Below are 21190 nucleotides of genomic sequence, written 5' to 3'. Positions count from 1 at the left end.
TTTATAATATCTCTCTATATATGTGTGTATACATACATATATATATATATATATATATATATATATATATATATATATATATCATTGAAAGAGGGATTTGTATTTGGCTAATCATACTCAGCAACTCTATTTGTACATCAGATTTTTTTGTATATTGTGTTGTGTGTGATGGGTTACCGTGCCACTAACTGAAACAGGCTGTGTCTGGAGGCTAGCAAGTTCAGAGACAGACTGGAGTATATCAAAATTAGAGGGAGGGAAGAAAGAAAGGAAGGAAGGAAGGAAGGAAGGAAGGAAGGAAGGAAGGAAGGAAGGAAGGAAGGAAGGAAGGAAAGAAGGAGGGAAGGAAGGAAGGAAGGAAGGAAGGAAGGAAGGAAGGAAGGAAGGAAGGAAGGAAGGAAGGAAGGAGGGAAGAGCGGGAAGGAGCGAGGTATGGAGGGAGGAAGGGAGGGAGGTAGGAAAGAAAGGAGTAGGGAGTGAGGAAGGAAGGAAGGAAGGAAGGAAGGAAGGAAGGAAGGAAGGAAAGAAAGAAGAACACAATTAAGGGAGGAATTAGGTAGGAAAAAAGAAAAGAGCAAGGAAATCCAGATACAGATGTTGATGGCTTACAAATATATGTTATGTGAAAGTTAAAATAACAACAACAAATATTAAGAAATGAGTCATAGTGATGATTCCTATAATCCCAGCTTTTCGGAATTAGGCAGGAGAATACTGGGTTTAAGGGAATCTGGGCTACTAGAAAAGTTCAAGATGAACGTGGCATATGAAATGAGGAGATTGTTACCCCAAAGTTATAACTGAATACTCCTGAATGTTACCTATATGCCAAGTTTCTTTGAAGGCATAGAATGGAAGAATCAAAGTTCAACGCCATTCCAGACAGAAATGTCCTTGAAACACTGTCTTGACCAAGGGAAACTGGAAGTGATGACCTGTGCCTGTCATCCCAGCCACAAAAGGATGCCCATAAAATATAAAATTGTAGTCTCTAGGTGTGTGCGTTGATAGCAAACAAAATCCCCTCCAAAATAAGTAGAAAGTATAGAGTGAGATCTACCTCAAAATCAACCAGTGGAAAAAGACGCTGAAGACATGACTGAACACACCTAATAAGGGAAACTGGTAGAGCATTGTCATGTAAATGTGAGGATCTAAATTCACATATAGAAGCATCAAAAGAAAACAAAAGAAAGCTGAAACAGGCTGCAGAATATTTTATAAAATTGATGAATTTCTCAATGGAGTAGAATTTTTGGTATTGCTAGTTCCAATGGAGTTTTGAACAATCATATTTTAAAATGTTCAGCAGACATTTCCTCTTCATATAGGTCCTTTAATACGAGTAAATACTGGAAAATAAATCTTTCATGCCTCCTTGAGTCACTTTACTCAATAATCACTTCTTACAGAATGATTCTGTCACAATTCTGTACAGCAGTGTGTTCATGTCTAAAAATTTTCTTGAAAGTGCTCACTCAATTGTCATTGTGCATCTTGTGCATGGAGCATATAGATCTTTATAACAGTTCTATATGATACCAAATTTTCTAATGATTTATTTAGTATTAAATTTTATATATAACGTGAAAGAGATTAACATATAATCACTGGAAAATCTAAACCAGTGCAGATGATTTTTACTGTACAGCAAAGCATACATATATTGCAGTAATTTTATTGAAGATTAGTTACCCTTTCATTAAAATTTCTATGAATGATGAATTAATTTATTGTGAGAAAAAAAACTTGATTTTTGCTGTGAAGCAATTACAAAGAACGATTTTCTGGCTCCCTGCAAATGAGAAGCATGCCCTTTCAAAAACTTGTTCAGATTGAATGGGAGGGAAAAATAAAACTTTTCTGATTTTTATCATCATATTTATTTACTAAAACAGTTTTGCAAAAGAGAAATGGCATGGAGGTTTTTATGCTTCAGTTCAGCTATTCGAAACAGACAAATTTGTAGACCAATAACATCCTGTCCTCATTATTCTATAATAAAATAGTTTAATTTACAATAGTTTGTTCATATACACTAGTTATTTATTGAAGAACCTTGCCACAAAGAATACATTATTCTCAAAGTTTCTTTAGGGTATAACAAAAATCTTTGTCATAATTTTAAAAACTTACTTGCTATTTATGGAAAATAATGATATGAAATCTACATAATGCTAAAAATGTGACATATGTTATATAACACATGTCACAACTCTCATATATCACAAAAACTTCAATTCATCTTACCAAACTTGCCATAATAACTTCATATTTTATTAAAATCTAACTGAATTTCATGTGTCCTACACGAACCTGTCAATAGATTCTTGAGTTGCTAGTTCTATAATCAAAAGTTATAGTGCAGGAAATTTGCATGTAGTTTATATTATTGGTGATTAAATAATGCAAAGGCATTCCTAAAGCCAGACATCCAAAAGTATTTTTCTACAGCTTTTGTATGTTTATTTTATACTATTTAATAACATTAATATTTGTATAAGTAAAACTATATGGTTTATAATGAAGAAATTCATCGTTGAACTTGTGTCTCTCTTGCTGTTTTCATTTAAATTTGTGACTATTCGCTTTGAGAAATCCTAGAGTATATTAATCTTACATTACATGAATTTTAATAAAAAATGTGAATTAAAAATACCAATCATATCTACAAGGAAGTCTAAGGAACATTTTTGGCAGAAGGTGATTAAGTTCTAGAAGGGTCTTTTTGTGAAACTGTTTCCGAATAAACATATTGATGAGTAAGGAAACTAAACAAGGAAAGTCTACTAGGTAAAGAATGACTTATTGTGGCTATATAGACCATAGTAAGTGTACAGATGTCTAGGCTGAACAATTTACATGGAACCAGTAGTTGATGTGTAGATCAAACGTGTGACACGTCCATTCACATTATTGTTCTACTGACCTCTCCCACATTTCTATTATACTGAATTGGAGTCCACCAATGCATACCAAAGAGAAATGTGACTTTATCTTCCGGGTTCAGGCCGGAAGTCAGCACTTGCGTTATCATATGCGGAAGTATGGCTGAGTTCCATCAGTTGGTACAACGGAAGTGAGATTTATGAGATACATCACAATAACGGTGGCCCCATGCAGAGAAGTCATTATACAGGAGTAGCTGTTGCTGTTTAAAACCTACTAGTGGGACATCATCTGTCATGGGGAGGAAGAGATCCAGACTTCTTTGGTGAATCCAGTTAACTGAAGGAGACAGGTAACAGTCCCTTGCCCTCTTTTCATACTTTTACCTCTTAGACATGGAAATCATCTTTTTAGCTCATGTATGTAGCTGGGACAATTCTTGCTGACAACAGATGTAGTTCTGACAATTTTCTCCGAATAGGTAGTATTGTTTCATTGGTAATTTAATGAAAATTCATTACTCCCTTAGTCTTCAGAAAATGCCTATTTCCATTCTGGGGATTTAAGATTTACTTTTATGCCCGTCACTTTTATGTGTGTCAAAGTAGTCATAGGTTTAATGATTTCTGGCTCTACTTCATGGCCACTAGACACTATAGTACTCAAATTTACTCCCTATTGAACGACAGCACCCATCTCAAACATTGACTCTAAGTTTTCTCAATGATTCCTTTGTTTTGAAATACATATCTTCTTTAAGAAGCAGTTACCTGAATAATACTCCATACTGACTTTATAATCTGAATAGCAATCACGCTATATCTACGAGAACAGCAAATCCTCCTTCAGATAAGTGTATATTTTCAGTGGGTATTAGATAAATATTTGTAAAATGAGGTTGGAATTTGTTAAGTCAGACATCAATAATTTAGAAAACTTTTTCCACATTCGTTTAAAAGTTGTCAGGATACATCATCCTCTGTTTTGGTATGATGAAGAAAAATGCCTGAAATATAAAAATATTTTGAGTTAAAAATTATACATTTCTACAGCTTGCTATAAGTGACCATAATTTTTGAAGTAGACAGATATCAATATATTTCAATTCAAGTGTGTCTAGCAACAAAAAGTATTAGAGATGAATAGGTTCTATCAAGTTGTTTCTCATATCGCTGCTGAAATCACAACATTTAAGAAATGTGGTTTTGAAGTATTTTGTCATGTTTTCTCATAGAGAATTTTTTATCCGCAATACTTGCTGATATTTAGCTGTCTGTCAAAATGGAAAAAGGTAAACATGTTTACGCATTTGTTATGGGAAATTAAATGGTCTAGATCATGCTATTTTTTTTTCTTGTTTGGAATCACAGAAAGTATATTGATAGGAACCGAGAGAATAGGATAGTAGGATTCGTCTTCATTGAATCTGAAACCTTAGACATTTTGATAATTATAAGTTTGACTTTTGATGTGCTAGATTGAAAGGTGAAAAGAATGTAAATTATGGGTACATTCTAGATTGAAATGTGAGAAAGCATTTAAATCAGGGGCACTCAATGTATGTATGCTTTCAGAAGTTAACAACAAAATCTGAGTTTGATTTGACTAAAATCAATAATTTGTAATCATAATAGATATATTCAATATTAAAAACTAAGAACTACCTAATAGGAACTGAAAGTACATCATAACTTAAATTCCAGAGTAATACCTTTTGTCATATTTTGAATCTATATTCCCCAAATAGGGATTCCTGAGCTAAGGTACAGTTAATATGGGAAACAACATTGAAGACTTGCATGTTCCCCAATATATTGATTTCCCAGAGCTATTTGTTCTCTTTCAGAGCAATCTGTGGATCCTGAGAGGCTATTGCAGTGTCCCTATGATAAAAATCAGACACTCAGATCATGCAGGTTCCCATATCATCCCGTGAAAAGTAAAGAGGTAATGTTTCATTGGAACATGTTGATATTCCATAATTTCTTTAGTTCCTGGATAAATTTGAGTATTGTTTTTGTAATAAATTGTGGGAAATGTATGTGAAAATATGAGAGAGACTGTGGGCATAAATGTCATAGTTGTTTGATTGGTTTCTTGTCAGTTTGTTTGAGCAGGCAAAAAATGCTCTGCATTGCTCAGGGTTTTATGATCATACCCCTCAGGCTAGTTGAGTGAGAGGGAGATCTGCTTTGAGTATCACAAAATATGGAAATGGATGTTTCCTCTAGCTTAGATTGATATGATAATGCAAGGGTTTGGGTAGGGGTGAGACTTATCAGCAATCAGTAGCTTTTCCCTGAGAGACTAGCTCCTGAAAAACTCACAGAGACCAGGTTGTAGTCATCTCACAGTTGATGTTTACTGAGTTTCAATTGTTTGTCTAAGCTGCTGTGCGCAGAGGCATGCTCTGGCTCTGTTAATGAAACAAGACAAGCCTCCAGGGATGAACATTCCTCTGCTTTGGCAAAGTGACATTCCCTGAGTGGAGCTGAGCCTGGCAGGTAAGGTCAGGTTCTTGGGACCTGCTAAATGGCTGTTTTTGTATTCTTCCAAGGCCTGAGTTGGAGCTAGACGCTTTGTAGGGTCTTTCTCAGTATCAAATATGATAATCTCTGGTTGGAGCCTTCTCACAGGTGCTCCATGAGGAGTACAGATGTCCTGGTTGTACTCCTGCCACACTCTTGGTTTCTGGGCCGTCTCTGGTCTGCGATCCTCAGGATGAAGATTTCTGCTCCTTTTCAGTTCTAACTGGTGGTGAGTAGAATCCACTGGCCCACAGCATCTGATGTCTATATCCCAGACTCTCTCTGTTGGTATGGTGGCCACGGCTGCCTCTTCCACTGCAGCCACTGAAGCTGCAGCTACCTGCAAGGCTCATATCTGTCCCTGGCTGGGCTTTCCCTCTCTTGCCAAACTCTCTGTACTGTAATAGAACACTTGGTGTGTTTCTCCAGCCTAGGACTGTTGACTGGAACACTAAAACTGCATTCTATGCGAGAGCTTGTTTATCCTCCAGCTTCTCTTCTACCATCTTTCTCAGGTCTTCCTACATACAGGTGTTATACCATGGGGAAGGGACATTCAAAAAATAAATAAATAAAAATCATGGGGTGTGAAGACTCAGGGTCTATGTTGAAGGGTCAGAATGATGCAGGCTCCAGCCTCAGGATTATATGAGGGCTGTGTTTGTGAGTGTGGAAAGCTCTTGGAAAGCCGGGCTAGAGAGGAAACATGTTCTCTCTTCCTATCTCAAAACACATGTCACAGACTCCTGGGGGCTGAGGAAGTAGCTCTTCTGCATGCTTTGGCCTAGATGATCAGCAAGTCAAGCACTTTCCTGAGATGGGGAAAGTGGTTTGAACTTGCTCTAAAATAGTGTAGATAATAATATAAAAAGACATTTTCTCAGAAGTTAAGTAAAATGTATCTGTTGAAATTTTATGGTGTGACTAAATCTTGGCAAAGTATATGCTTGCTTGCCTTTAAATACCCACTAACAATAAAGAGCAGCCTGCAGTTGCAATTGCTGTTTGCACTATGCATCCCCTGTGTCCTGATTTCGTGACCCTTACGCAGGGACCCCAACACCTTAGACGTTGACAATGAGGAACCTTATAGATACATTAGAAACAATAGCAAGAAAAAAAATAACTTCTGTCCTTATGTAGGGTTCTTTGCTCTTAACATCATCTTATCTGAGCTTTTGTGCTTGTCTCAGACATATACTAGTTATTTGAAAAAAGGAAACCATGGAAACTATGTTCCTTTGGCCTAGCTTACTTCACTAAATATAATTTTTCTAAGTTTTTCCATTTCCTAACAAATGAAGGAATGTCATTCTTTCTGATGTAATCATTGAGCAATTTCCCTCCTCTTTTATTTTTCCTCTACCATCCCTTCATTTCCACCTCCTCAACTACAATCGACCCCTGCCTTTACCCCCTCTTTAACAGTAAAATTCATTTTTTTATGATCCTATATACATCGCTTTTGAACATTTCTGCTTGTCTTAAATATACACTAGTTATTTCAAATAAGGGAAACGATGGACCTATGTTTCTTTTGGCCTGGTTTACTTCAATTAATATAATTTTTCTGAGTCTTTCCATTTCCAACAAATTGAGCAATATTATTCTTTCTGATTGATTCTTTCTGATTCCATCTTAATATATTTACCACATTTCCTTAATCCATTCATCTACATCAGGGTTGGTTCCATCTCTTTGCTATGACAAATAATGGTGCTAACTTTAGTATGGTCTTGTATGTGATCATTTGGAAAAAGCAAAAAAGTGGGATTGTTGGGTCACAGAGGAGCTCTGTATAGAATCTTTTGAGGAAACTCCATACTGCTTTGGGATACAGGTTGCCCCATTGTAAGAATGAAATCTACAAGATATTATGTTGAAAAAGAACTTTACAACTTTATTTGTGTGGGCGGGAGTGCTAGAAGAGAAGAGTTGGGGAGATGGGGAGGGAAGAGATCATAGGGGAAAAACAGTGGAGGGAGTACCAATGCTCTATAAGAAATGTTCTCATTACCTTATTCACATAATTGTAATCCCTCTGTACAGTATCTTTTCAATTAAAAAAATGTATTAAAAAAGAGGATGTAATAGCACAGTGCCTATACCGTGGTGTCAGGTCCATGGTAGATATACTGTCCAAAGTAACCTAAAAAGAGAAAATTTGAAAATATTTCTTCATATTTAACTTTTGTTAAACAGAATCATCCTGATATTGCTGCCAAATTGACTACTTGTTCCTTTAATGCTCGCCACCTGGTTCCACGAGATCAACTCAGTGAACATATTGCAAATTCTTTGCACAAAACTTCCCTTGAAGATGATGAAGGTAAGCCTGATAACTAAAACACAATCCAGACCAATGAAGGCCATTTGCACCTGTATCCTACTGTGATACTAGTTTTTCTTTGTTTGTAGATAACATCATATGGAACGAGAAACAATACAAGAGTTCTGAACGTACTTGGCAATATGTTTCCTCTGAGGAATACTGGGATAAAGGTAAAAACTTGTTGAATATTCTGCATTTTCCATTATTGAATCTCAACTTACTTTGTGCTGTTGTATGATTTCTTCCTTTAGGACTGAAGTTAAAATTCTTTGTTCACGGGCTGGGAAGGTGGCTGAGTGGTAGAGTACTTGCCTTACATGCCTGAGGCCCTGGGTTCGATTCCTCAGCACCACATAAGCAAAAAATAAAAAGCCAGAATTGGCACTGTAGCTCAAGTGGATACAGTGCTAGCCTTGAGCTGAAGAGCTGAGGGACAGTGCCCAGGCCCAGAGTTCAGACCCCACGACCGGACCACCCCCCCGAAAAAAAATTCTTTGTTCAACTTGGATTGTCTTGAATGCTAGTATCAATAACATATATGAAAATATTCAGTATTAACTGATTAAAAACTATGTCAAACATTTAAAAGATATGGTTTTGCACATGGCTAAATACTCATACTTTTCAATCTTTATTATCCAGCTAAAATTTTCTTGGAAAGTTCTCAAGGCATTCAAACTTGTTGTTTTTCTTTAACAACAACAAGAAAAAAAGCTTGTTGTTTTTCTTTATCAATGTATAAGTTTGAGCCAATCTAATCTATCACCTCAATCAAGAATGTAATTTTCCCTTTGGCAGAATCCTTGGAAGATCCTAGCCCAAATTTTGTTTGGGGCACAATCAAATCATCTGGCAACAACAGGTAAAGAAAATGCTTTCTTTATGATGTACAATTTTCTCTGAAAATTAACAGTAAAGTAATAGATAAATGAATAACAAACTTTCTGTTCTATATACCCATATATTTTGCTCACTAAAATCGAAGTTTTATATTGCTCTCTGAACTGGTGAACCTATGATTGGTAGCAAAAGTGAAGTATAGTTTCCCTAGTACCGATAAAAAATGTAAACAACCAAATTACTTCAAATCAGAATTACCTTATCTGAATGTTCTTCTCATTGTCTTATAATCAATTTAAATCAGGGAAGCCATAGATAACAGTATTATGTTGGGCCAATCTTTTTATAACCATTTTCATGATATCAGGATTCACTCGTCATATCAATTCTGATAGTGTAAATGGCAGTATCTTCAATTGGTAATTGATAAATGTACTGAATTATGGGTTTGTTTCCCTGTATACCTTCTGAAATTCATTAATGAATAATATAGGAATAACTGATTTAAATTTTCTCCACGAATTAGTATAAGCTATTTGAAGAGATTCTTGAGATGATTTACAAATTGCACTTTGCAAATATACATAGAGTAAAATGTATTTAGAGTTTTTTTAGCAACCAATACATACATGGATTTCAAATTTTACATTCCTGTATAGAGTATATATACACATTGGATACGGTATAGATTGGAAATTCAAAATTAAATGTGTAACTACAAAAGATATGCTATCTCTTAGTGAGTATTTATGAGATTCTTTAAAGAATTTTAATTGCTAGAATGAACTTGTCAGAAAATAGATTACATTTTTGATTTTATGGAATTTGAAAACATTGTCTCTCTGACATGGTAAGATGGCAAATAAAAAAAAGTGAACAGTAATTGTTTTTTTCCTGGAATTCACCATGAACATTTATTTAATTTGGAATCATGTAATTTGTCTTGATTGCCAATATGAGACCTCTTCCTTTTTATAAATGAGAAAAGACATTCTAGACGTAATGATAATGTTAAGAATTTTCTCCTCTGATCAGTATAGAAAAAATAAAATCAACAAGCTTATTCAACATTAGACCAAGGTGAATTTATGTGAGCCTGTCATCATGGTCAGGCCTCATATATTCTTCCTGTGAAAAGGTATTAATCATACTAAGTATTTGTATTGAAATGTCTGCTGTATGTCAAACATATTACAATATTATGTGAAGGATGAATTGACAGTTTATATAGTGAAGAAATTGTTGAGGAGGAGTAATAATAGTAGATAAATTCACCCTTGCATCAGATGACAATTTACTAATTCATGAAGATTATAGCAAGGACTAAAACTAATCCTATTTACAAACTGAACAGATCAATTTAGAATTTGATCAACAGAATACATTTATTGTTTGGGTTAGGGAGTTTCTCATTCTCTGTCATGCAAAGGTAAAGGAATATGTTATGGGAAACAATTTTTGGGGTAGAAAACCACACTTGAGCCAGGCCAGGCGATAATGTTATTTCTAGCATCTCACGGGTTTGAAAAATAAGGATCTAATCATAGATTAATGAAGTGAAGGATTTTTTCAGATTCATTTCTGGAATTAATCCCCTGAAAATCAAAGACTATCGAGAGCATTATCCTTAAGGAAAGCCATGCTTACTCATAGACCGGCAGTGTGCATGACTATTGGGAACAGACAAGCTCAAAAATCATCAGCGCACTCTGGATATCGAGAAAAAAAAGCCTGATACAATTCGCTTAGGGACCTGTAGGAGGCTGAGATCTGATCCTCAGAAATCAGTAATATATGTCACGCCTCTCATAACCAATTAATCATCTCAAAACTGGAAGTGGCTCTGTAGCTCATGTGGTAGAGCATTAGAGCTCTGAAGAGCTAAGGGACTGTGCCCAAGCCCAAAGTTCAAGTCCAATGACTAAGAAGAAGAAAAACCAAAGACAGGAATGTAATGCAATATTCATCAACATACTCACTGGCATTTCCAAAATCTGATTTTTTTTCCTTCCACATAAGAGCCAGTTAGATTTTATTCAGACCCTATTCAAATATCATGTATTTTCTCTCTGAATTTCAGAGAATAATGTTTGATGGAGCAGTGATATTTCCTGACTTCACTTATTTTTGGGGGGCGGTCTCGTCATGGGGCCTGAACTCTGGGCCTGGGCGCTGTCCCTCAGGTCTTCAGATCAAGGCTAGCGCTCTACCACTTGAGCCATAGCGCCATGGCCGGCTATTTTTTTTTTTTTTTTTTTTTTTTTTGCTTATATGGTGCTGAGGAATCGAACCTAGGGCCTCATTCATGCAAGGCAAGTGCTCTACATCTGAGCCAGGTTCCCAACCCTATTTCCTTGCTTCATTGGTTAGTAGAACACTTAATGTGTCCCAATGGAATTACTAATTCTCTTCCCTTATGCTAATTTGTGTACTTATGGAATCATAATTTTCTGGTATCCAAAAAGTAGATGATACTAAAGAACCTGTAAATTCATGAGAAAATCTGTGACAGTGTAGGAGACCATGATACTTATTGATTGGTGTCTTCAAGCTTTATCTAATCCTAGCTTTGCCATTTTATAGATAGATAGATAGATAGATAGATAGATAGATAGATAGATAGATAGATAGATAGATAGATAGATAGATAGATAGATGGATAGATAGATAGATAGATATATGGATAGTTATGTGATCTGATTTGTGTTTGTGATCAGATATTTCTGTTACCTGTCCATTTATGGATTCAAATGTTGTGTTTGGGTGTGTACAAATGAAATGGTGTACATTTTTCCCACTCTGTTTCAACACCCATAAATGGATGTTTTTGGGAATTGAAAAGTGAGGATGGATTTCCGGCCTTCAATTCTTCATTTTACTCACTCATGATAAAATTAATCTCAGGATTTCACGGATTTTTTTAATGTGTCTTCTTTGGCAATTAGTATTGAATCCTTGATTGGTCCATTGATATTAAAGCCTCTTACCCTGGGCTTGATCCAAGTGATATATTCCAAATGTTGGTTTTTCTCTGTTATAAAATTCTCAGAACAATACCTATTTGAGAAAGCAGTGTGCATGTAGGAATGTTACCCTAAGATAAGGAAATTTTCTATGCTCAGTTCAAAGTCCAATATTTCAGTGTTCCTACAGAAAGAGGATATGCATATGTGTCTTAAAGGTTAATTATTTTTCAGAACTTCGGAATATATTTACCTGATACCACTTCACAATGTAATTGTGACTTCACAATAGCATTTGTTTCATCTGCACATAAGAATGGAAAAGCCGTTTATTTGTATGAGCCATGGAATATTTCTTGTAATTTTACCTGAAGGTATTTGCATGGTATCCCTTCATATTTTACTTGTCTACCATAAAGCATGTATCTTTTAGTAGGATACATCCCATCAAACAATCACTCTTGGTGGTTTGTTTTTATGCATCCGTTCACAAATATTGAAATGGAGTGTTGATTTAAGTTCATTGTAATAACATTATGTAGTAAAACCACTATGGATTTTCTTTACTGTACAACCACGTGAAGTATTTCTTCCTATTTTCCTGGATTCATGACACGTCTATATATATATATATATATATATATATATATATATATATATATATATATATACATATATATATATTTATTTATTTATTTATTAACAAGAGACCGAGTTCAGAAATTGTGCCAAGACATGGTGAAGCCTGAACGGGTACTATTAGAGGAAATTTTTAAATACTGAAAAATGATCGCTGAAATAATAGATTGACTAGGGTCACACTTCAATTGTTCAGTGAAGTTTGAATGTGTTGAGGCAGAGAGTGTCCAAGTGTAATTAGTGTGGTTAGTATACAATGAACCAATTTCAATAGAAATGGAATTGGAAATAAGCATGATTTTTTTTATAATAACAGATGATGTGCTCTTATTAGTTTTTGAATATCGCTTGAACTGCTAGTGAAGTTATATTTCATGTGTAGAATTCAGAAATACATATTCCAGCGTTTTCCACAGAAAATAAAATAATATATTTTTTCTATTTCTTTGCAGGAATCATTCTATGAACAAACCATGAGGTCAAACCATTTCTCATTTTTTTTATCTACGTCTTACATTTATTAATATATTGTTCATGCTCATTCAACCAAATGAATTCATTTTAATTTCTACTACCTATTCAATCCCTATTCACCCTTTCCTTGAATCCAGAAGCAAAGCCGGGTGTTTATGTCCTTACTGGAATTCACCATGTCACTACCCACGTCGACATGGTAAAATTGAAATATAGAAACTTTAATAACCAAATCGAAATCTACATTTGTTTCCCAATAGAAAACAAATCATACTTCTTTATTCACTGTCCTTAAGTTTGCCTGTGAATATCATATTCCCTTTCATATATTGATATAATTTCAGAGCCTAATAAATACATAACAAACTGTAATGATATTAGACCTCTCAAACAAATTTACACCAATTATGTATTCCCATATAGAATGGCCATTAAAAATTCAAAGGGATTTTCAACCAACATTCTGAAGTATAGTTCTTACTATAGAAGCTTCTCATCTATATCAGTCATTTCCACATGAAATCTCATCTAAACAAGGATTCTGAGAGTTCTTCCCAAAACGTGTGGCAGAAAAAAAAACAATGTATATGTACACAAAATAACATTCAAAACTTATTCTTTTGAGGGGCCAAACTGCAATTTGTGAAGATAGTATGATTGTGTGCTAAAAATGTGAATATTTTAGGTCAAGAGGATATCCATCTTTTGGCATTTTATGATGTTCCAAGAAAGACTGGACTGTATATGTAGAGTATAACAAACATACTTTTATAGAACCATATTCAATGACTATCTTCATATGTAATTTGTGTGTAATTGCCACACACATATATGCCCCCAAATATTCATAGTGGTCAAAAATATTCTTGATACAAAATGGAATAATATTTGAGGCAAAATTTAGGAAGATCTACCTTGTAAAAATTTTTGGTAGGACTCCTGTGTAATAAATTTAGTTGAATCTTTGGGTACAGATGAGGAAGTTAAAGATTTAAGAATGTGCCTCATATTTATTATTCATGTTTAAATGGGAGAGTTTCTGATTATGGGCTTATTTGTGCACCTAGTATATAATTGCAAATGTATCCTGGTTATCCTTCAGAAATTGTGAGCAGGAATGAATTCAACATTAATTTGTGAAGGATAATTTAGAACCTTCAAACTCAGGGGAACTGAGCCTTTTCTAGTAGGTAGCTGAAGAGAACAGATCGTTCGACACGTCTGTGTATGGAATGAAAACCAATCTACATACGAATCCTTGTGTAAACTTATGAAATTTAAAATAAATGTATCAATACTCTTTCTTTAAACATATTGTCAGAGTGATGTACAAACTGATTATAATTATGTATCTAAGGCAGTGAATGGTTTTCTTTTCATATGTTACCTTTTCCCTCATTTTCCTTACACTTGATTCTGCTTCAAAACTCGCCCCCCCTCCGCCCACCGTAAAAGCCATTTCCAACATGTTGTCTTGTGAGGAATTTTGTGGCACTTGTTCACCCCTCGTCCTCTATGTCTAAATTTTTGATTCCTCTTTTTTGCCCTATTCAGATTACAGTTTATACAGTCCAGACTCTACCGAAATCAAATATAGTGACAAGAAGGGAGAAACCTATGAAAAATAAAGGACAAAAACCAAATAGTTTTTCATAGTATTTTTTAAGAAAATACCAACCATGATAAACCTCATGTTACTTGGAGTTCATTTTCCTTACATTAATCTTCTTGTTCATATATACATAGCAATTAAGTTCTTGCATTCCTCTTTGGATGAAACTGGACATATACCAATTAAGACAAATAGAGAAAGTAGGGCAACTACATTTTAAATGCCACTTCTAAAGAAAAAAAAAATATGACTCTTCATTAGGTAAGTATAAAAAGAAGCAGGGTAAATGCTTTAAAATGAAAAATCAATATTTAATAAATAGTGTTGTAATACTCATTAAATTCTTTTTTTTAACTTTATTTTATTTGTGAACATTGTGTAAAGAGGGGTTACAATTACATGGGCAAGATAATGCAAACATTTCTTACCAAGCATTGCAGCCTCCTTCTTTGTTTACCCTTCACCTCTCTTCCCAGCCTCCCCCCTCCCCCCCACCGACATTGTAAAGCTCCATCTTGACATGACAATTTGTACTTCTCATTGTTGTAACAGGTCCATCTGAATCCTTAAATGACTTGTTTTTCCCCATCTCCTCCATAAGTTATACTGACATCAAATATATTGAAAGCGGGGGTTATATGTGCGGGGGAGGGACATACAAAGCAACAAAGAAATAATCTTATAAATGCGTTAGAAACACATGCATAAAAGAAACGAAAACATTAAAATACCTATCTAAGGATTCATTTTCCTAACATCACCTTATCTGATTTTTCCACTTGACTCATACATATACTAGATATTACAAATAAGGGAAACCATGGGACCTGTGTTTCTTTGTGCCTGGCTTATTTCACTTAATATAATTTTTTCCAAGTTTTTCCATTTCCTAAAAAAATAGGGCAATGTCATTCTTTCTGATGGAGGCATAGAATTCCATTGTTTATATATACCACATTTTATTGATCCATTCATCTACTGAAGGGTATCTGGGTTGGTTCCATATCTTAGCTATGATAAATAATGCTGCAATAAACATAGTTGTACTGGTAGATTTAGTGTGGTCTTGTTTGCAAACATTTGGGTAAATGCCCAAAAGTGGGATTGCTGGGTCATATGGGAGCTCTATGTGAAGTCTTTGAGGAACCTCCTACTGCTTTCCAAAGTGGTTGAACAAGTTTACATTCCCACCAACAAGGAAGTAAGGTTCCCTTCTGTCCACATCCCCTCCAGCATCTGTTGTTGTTAGAGTTCTTGATTTTTGCCATTCTAACTGGACTGAGGTGTTATCTAAATGTTGCTTTGATTTGCATTTCTTTTATGTCTAGGGATGTCGAGCATTTCTTTTTGTGCCTATTGGCCATCCTTCTTTCTTCTTCAGAGAAGTTTCTCTTTAAGTCTTTAGCCCATTTATTTATTAGGCAGTTGTTTCTTTGAGGATTTGTTGTTGGGCGATTTAATTTTTTGAGTTCCAAGTATATTTTAGATATGAGACCCTTGTCCATTGTATGGCTAGTAAATATCTTCTCCCAATCTGTGGACTTTCTATTGATGTTGCTAGCTATGTCATTTGCCATGCAGAAGCTCTGCAACTTTATGCAATCCCATTTGTCCAATCTTTCTTTGATTTGTTGTGTTTCCGGGTCTCTATTCAGAAAATTTCGGCCTGAGCCAAGCAGGCCTATTGTTTCTATTATTCCATCCTGTAATGTTTTCAGAGTGTCTGCTTTGAGCTCAAGGTCTTTGATCCATTTGGCGTTGATTCTGGTGCAGGGTGATATATAAGGATCTAGCTTTAGCTTTCTACATGTAGTTAACCAATTTTGCCAGCACCATTTACTGAAGAGTCTGTCTTTCTTCCATTATATTGTTTTAGCTCCCTTATGGAAGGTTAGATGGCGATAGGTCTTTGGGTTCATTTCTGGGTTTTCAATTCTATTCCATTGGTCCTGACATCTGTTCTCATGCCAATACCAAACTGTGTTGATTATTATGGCTTTATAGTAGAGTTTGAAAATTGGTATTGATATTCCTCCAGCAGTGTTCTTTCTGTTGAGGAGCGTTTTTGCTATTCGGGGTCTTTTATTGTTCCATATGAATTTTTGGATTGCCTCATCTATTTCCCTGAAGAATAAGGTTGGAATTTTGATAGGTATTGCGTTGAATTTGTAGATAGCCTTGGGCAGTATTGCCATTTTCACGATGTTAATCTTTCCAATCCAGGAGCATGGGAGGTTTTGCCATTTTTTAAGTTCTGTGTTGATTTCCTTTTTCAAGTTATTAGAGGTTTCATCATAGAGGTCCTTCACTTCTTTGGTTAAGTTAATTCCTAGGTATTTTATTTCTTGTGGGGCTCTTACAAATGGAGTTGCTTTCCTAATTTCAGCCACACTTTTCTCATTGTTGGCATACAGAAAAGCCATTAATTTTGGGGGGTAAATTTTATAACCTGCTACTTTGTGAAAGTTTTGAATCAGCTTGAGTAATTTGGGAGTGGAGTCTATGGGATTCTTTAAACATAAGATCATGTCATCTGCAAAGAGGGAGAGTTTTCTTTTCCTATTTGGATCCCCTTTATGTCTGCATCTTGTCTTATTGCTGTAGCTAGACATTCTAATACTAGATTGAAAAGAAGTGGAAAGAGTGGACATCCTTGTCTTGTTCCTGAGTTAAGAGGAAATTGCTTTAGTTTTTCTCCATTAAGTATAATGCTGGCTGTAGGTTTGTCATATACAGCCTTTAGTGTACTGAGTTCCATGGATTCCTTATTTTTCCAAAACTTTCATCATAAAGGGGTGTTGGATCTTGTCAAAAGCTTTTGCTGCATTTATTCAGATAACCATGTGTTTCTTATTCTTGCTCCTGTTGATGTGATGAATAATATTAATTGATTTGCGTATATTGAACCAGCTTTGCATCCCTGAAATGAATCCTGTTTGATCGTGGTGTATGATTTTTTTGGATGATTTGTTGAAGTCGATTGGCCAAAATTTTGTTGAGAAATTTTGCATCAATGTTCATCAAAGAAATGGGTCTATAGTTCTCTTCTTTGATGAGTCCCTGCCGTGTTTTGGGATGAGGTTTATGAAGGCTTCATAGAATGTGTTCGGTAGTGAGCTTTCTCTTTCAATTTCATTGAAGACTTGGACGAGTATTGGTGTAAGCTCTGCTTTGAAGGCCTTGTAAAATTCCGCTGAAAAACCATTTGGTCCTGGACTTTTCTTAGCTGGGAGGTCTCTTATTGCTGTTTCTATTTCAATGCTTGATATGGGCCTGTTAAGCTGGTTTAACTCATCTTGGTCTAGTTTTGGCATGTCAATATTTGCTAGGAAAAGGTCCATTTCTGTCAAGTTCTCAAACTTATTAGCATAAAGTTTTGAGAAATATTCCCTTATAATGTTCTGAATCTTGGTTGTTTAATAAACTCATCTCTGAGTTTATTAATTTGGGTGTGTTCTCTTCTTTTTCTGATAAGATTTGCTAAGGGTCTGTCAATTTTGTTAAGTTTTTCGAAGAACCAACTCTGTTTTGTTGATTCTTTCTATAATTTTTTTGGATTCTAATTCATTTAATTCTGATTTAATTGTAAATATTTCTTTCTGTTTACTGGATTGGGGTTTATCTTGCTGCTATTTTTCAAGGAGGTTTGATGTGTCATTAAATTGCTAGTTTCAGATCTCTCCAATTGGTGGATGTAGGAGCTCAGAGCTCTAAACTTGCCTCTTAGTACTGCCTTTTCTGTTTCCCAGAGGAGCTGGTAATTTGTGTGTTCATTTTTGTTGAATAGCATGAACATTTGAATTTCCTTTCTAATCTCTTCCATGACCCACTCATGATTCAGCATTGTGTTGTTCAGCCTCCATGTAATACCGGACTTTCTTTGGTGGCTTTTGGTGTTGAGTTCTAATTTTATTCCCTTGTGGTCAGATAGAATGCAAGGGATAACTTCAATGTTTCTGAACTTAGACAAGTTTGCTTTGTGGCCTAAAATGTGGTTTATTTTAGAAAATGTTCCATGTGCTGCTGAGAAAAATGTGTATTCTGCTGCTGTTGGGTGAAATGTTCGGTAGATGTCTGTTAAGTCTAATTCATCCATGCAGCTGTTTGGATCTGTGGTCTCTCTGTTGAGCTTTTGCCGAGTTCATCTATCTAGTGGGGTGAGTGGTGTCTTAAAATCCCCAACAATTAATGTCTTTGGATCTATATGAGATTTGAGGGAAAGTAGTGTTTCTTGGATAAATTTGGGTGCTCCATTGTTTGGCGAATAGATATTTAGAATTGTAATATCCTCCTGAAGGAGAGATCCTTTAATTAGTATGAAGCGACCTTCTTTATCTCTTCTCACGAATTTTAATTTAAAGTCTATTTTATCTGATATTAGGATTGCAACTCCCTCCTGTTTATGAGAGCCGTTTGCTTGGTAGATTTTGTTCCAGCCTTTAACATTGAAAATGTGTTTGTTTTTACGAGCAAGATGTGACTCCTGAAGGCAGACGACAGAAGGGTCTTATTTTTTAATCCAAAAAGAGAGTCTATGTTGCTTAATTGGAAAGTTCAGTCCTGTAACATTAGAGATAGGACTGAGAGGTATTTGGGAGTTCCTGCCATGTTATCCATCTTCATGGGGGCTGCAAAAACTGGGTTCTTCCTATGGTTCTTGGCTTCTCAGTTTGGGTGGGGTTTCTTGGCCTTTATTGTGGTCTTGTTGGTTTTCTATGTGTAGGGCATCTTTAAGAATCTTTTGTAGGGCTGGTTTGGTGGAGATGTATTGTTTCAATTTTTCTTTGCTATGGAAGGTTTTTATGTGGCCTTCAGTTATGAAGGAGAGTTTAGCTGGGTAAAGTATTCTTGGTTGATACTTGTTTGTTTTTAGGGCATGGCATACATCATTACAGGCTCTTTTTGCTTTGATTGTCTCTGCTGAGAAATCTGAGATGATTCTAATTGGTTTCCCTTTGTAGGTGAATAACCTTTTCTCCCTGACAGCTTTAAGGATCTTTTCCTTGGTCTGGGTTGATACTGTATGGATTATAATGTGACGGTGGGATGTCCTATTGTGGTCTGGTCTATTTGAGGTTCTAAAAGCTTCTTGTATCTGAATAGGCCTATCTTTTTGTATGTTTGGGAAGTTCTCTGCTAGGATCCTGTTTAACAAATTTCCTAGACCATTAACTTCTGTTTCTAGGTGCTCCTCTACACCCATTATCCTTAGATTAGGCTTTCTGATGGTGTCTTCCATGTGTTGGATAGATCTATCATATTACTTGGACTTGTCCTGGATAGTTTTATGTTCTTTCTCTATAATGTCTAGGCTGTCTTCAATCCCTGAGATTTGATCTTCTGCATGGTCTAACCTGCTGTGAAGACTCTCTACCTTGTTTTTTTATCTCATTTCCTTCTAGTTGGTCAGCTTTGATGGCTTCAAAGTCTTTGTTGAATTTCTGTTTTAGGTCTTGTATGAATTTCTTTATTTTCTTAATTTGATGTTCAGTGTTTATTCTTAAATCACTTAGTTGATTGGATATGGTTTCTTTGGACTCCCATTCCTTCTGTTGGGTTTCATTCAGCATTCCCTTTGTGGTCTCCCTGACTTCTTTCCGCTCTTTGTTATTGGATTCCATGAATGCCTTTAGTGATCTTTGTGTATTCTCATCCTGCTCTCTCAATTCCAGTATTACTCTTTGATTAGCTTCCTCCCATTTGTGGGATTCCTGCAGTTCTCTTTGAGTGTTCTCAGCCTGCTCATGCAAATCCTGTATCAGATTTTGTGTAGCTTCCTCATGCTTATGATATTCCTGTATATACTTTCGTGTTGCCACCTCTCTCTGCCTATCACGCACATACAGAGTCCTTTGTTTGTTTTCAAACTTTTCATGTATCATGTTTGCCAGCATTGTTTGTAGAGCTATTTGGGAACTCTCCTCTGGAGTATCCTTTATCTGTTCTGTCCCCTGATTATCAAGATTGGGAATTAAGATACCTGGATTTCCCATTTTTCTTGTGTTTTTCCGGCTTATTCTGCCCATTTGAGGTGAAAATAGCATCAGTTTTGTGCTATAACACTATCTTAAGGCTACCATCAACCAAAGTATGAATTTGTACAGTCAATAGTCTACAGATACAATCTAGTTCAACAGATACATCTATTCAACATCAAACAACTATTTGTTAATGGGCTTCGAACCGCAGAGAAGAATTTGGAAAACCAGAAATTATTAGGATTAGGGAGAGATGTGAGTAAAACATAGGAATAGATTGGTGTGGGGAGGCACAGGGAGAGTTAACTATGTCCTCATCTCCAAGCAGGAAATAGGTTGGGTAGGATGCAAGTAGAGAGAGAGAGGAAAAAGAAGAAAGGGAAAGGGAAAAGAAAAGAGACCAGAAAAAAATTGACAAGTAAAAATTAATGATATTATGGAGATTAAAGAACAATCTATTTAGAGAGGAACGTGAGTATATTGAGAGATGGGGGGGACATAGAGGAGATGTGAAAGACTTAAAAAATGCTTACAATGTTATATAGATATAAAGAGGTAGTACTGCTATTAAGAAATTTAAGTCTCAGAGGTTTTGAATTGAGTAATAAATTTGTGGATTAAGTGTGTCCACAATGGGGGATGGGGTCTACTAGTGAACTATGGGTTTGTCTGAGGATGTACAGGACAAGAGTTAAGTCATATAAAGAAGAACAAAGGAGAGGAAAAGGTGAAAAGGATAAGAAAGGGAGAATAAAAAGATCAGAAGTTCAGTAGAGCTAAACCAAAAACAAAAAGAAAATTAAAAAAGAAGAAAAAAAGAGAGAAATAAGACAAGAAAAGAAAGAAAAACACACCTTCAAATACCCCTAAAATAAAAATTATAAGAGGAAAAAAAAGTTACTGGAAAACTATTTTTTTTCAAAAAAGGCAAAAAT

Source organism: Dipodomys merriami, unplaced genomic scaffold (genome assembly GCF_024711535.1).
Source record: "Dipodomys merriami isolate MVZ:Mamm:240054 unplaced genomic scaffold, mDipMer1.0.p SCAF_18, whole genome shotgun sequence".
NCBI lineage: Eukaryota > Metazoa > Chordata > Mammalia > Rodentia > Heteromyidae > Dipodomys > Dipodomys merriami.
Note: the sequence above shows the minus strand (reverse complement) of the source record.